This window comes from Otolemur garnettii, unplaced genomic scaffold, assembly GCF_000181295.1.
Source record: "Otolemur garnettii isolate 467f Iridium unplaced genomic scaffold, OtoGar3 scaffold00011, whole genome shotgun sequence".
Lineage (NCBI taxonomy): Eukaryota > Metazoa > Chordata > Mammalia > Primates > Galagidae > Otolemur > Otolemur garnettii.
Window position 1 is genome coordinate 27543945 of NW_003852406.1, and position 1404 is coordinate 27545348.

The following is a 1404-nucleotide window of genomic DNA, read 5'->3' on the forward strand; positions in this document are numbered from 1 at the left end:
AGAAAACAAAAACACTAGCAATTTCAAATGGAAATTTCTTTTTTTTTTTTTTTGAGACAGAGTCTCAAGCTGTTGCCCTGGGTAGAGTGCTGTGATGTCACGGCTCATAGCAACCTCAAACTCTTGGGCTTAAGCGATTGTCTTGCCTCAGCCTCCCACGCAGCTGGGACTACAGGTGTCCGCCACAATGCCCAGCTATTTTTTGGTTGTAGTTGTGATTGTTGTTTGGCAGGCCAGGGCTGGATTCGAACCCACCAGCTCCGGTGTATGTGGCTGGTGCCCTGGCCGCTGAGCTACAGGCGCCGAACCTGTAAGTCATTATTAAATGTTTCTTTCTGAGAAACTAAATTTGTCACCCTCTTTCTTTGGCTTCTCAGCTCCTTTGGCCTTTGGGAGTAGACTTATTTACCACAAAACACAGATATATAGAACTAACCAAGTACAAAGCAAGGAACTTCACCACCCAGGTCATCAGTCTCCACATCTATAAAATGGGAATAATATTCCTTTCCTGTTCTAAGGACTAGATGAAATAATAAATGTAAAACAGTAATCCTAATACTTTGGGAGGCTGAGGTGGGAGGGTTGCTTGAGGCCAGGATTGTAGACCAGCTTGAACAAGAGCTAGACACCATCTCTACAAAAAAATAGAAAAATAAGCTAGGTGTTATGGCAGGTATCAGTAGTCCCAGCTACTGGGAAGGCTGGGGCAGGATCAGTGCTGCTCATCCCAGGAATTTGAGGTTGCTGTGAGCCAGGCTGATGCCAGGACACTCTATACTGGAGCAGCAGAGTGCGACTCTTGTCTCAAAAAAAAAAAAAAAATAGATAAATTAGCCAAGAGTAGTGGCACATGCTTATAGTCATAGCTACTCAAGAAGCTGAGGCAGGGAAGGTACCTGTAGCTCAGTTGGTAGGGCTCCGGCCACATACACCCAAGCTGGCAGGTTTGAATCCAGCCCAGGCCAGCTAAACAACAACGACAACTGCAACAAAAAAATATAGCCGGGTGTTGTGGCAGGTGCCTGTAGTCCCAGCTACTTGGGAGGCTGAGGCAAGAGAATTGCTTAAGCCTAAAAGTTTGAGGTTGCTGTGAGCTGTGATGACACAGCACTCTACTGAGGGCAACATAGTGAGACTCTGTCTTAACAACAAAATAGGGTGAGACTCTGTCTTAACAACAAAAAAAAAGAAGCTGAGGCAGGAGGATCAGTGGAGCCTCGAATTTGAGGTTGCAGTGATCTGTGATGGATGCCACTATACTCTAACTAGGGTGACAGGGTAAAACCCTGTCTGAAAAACAATAAATAAACAAATAAATACATGTAAAACATGTTGTCCAGAGTCTGGCACAATGAATGTCAGTTCCTCTCCCCCTTTCACATCCTTGGCCTTTTTTTTTTT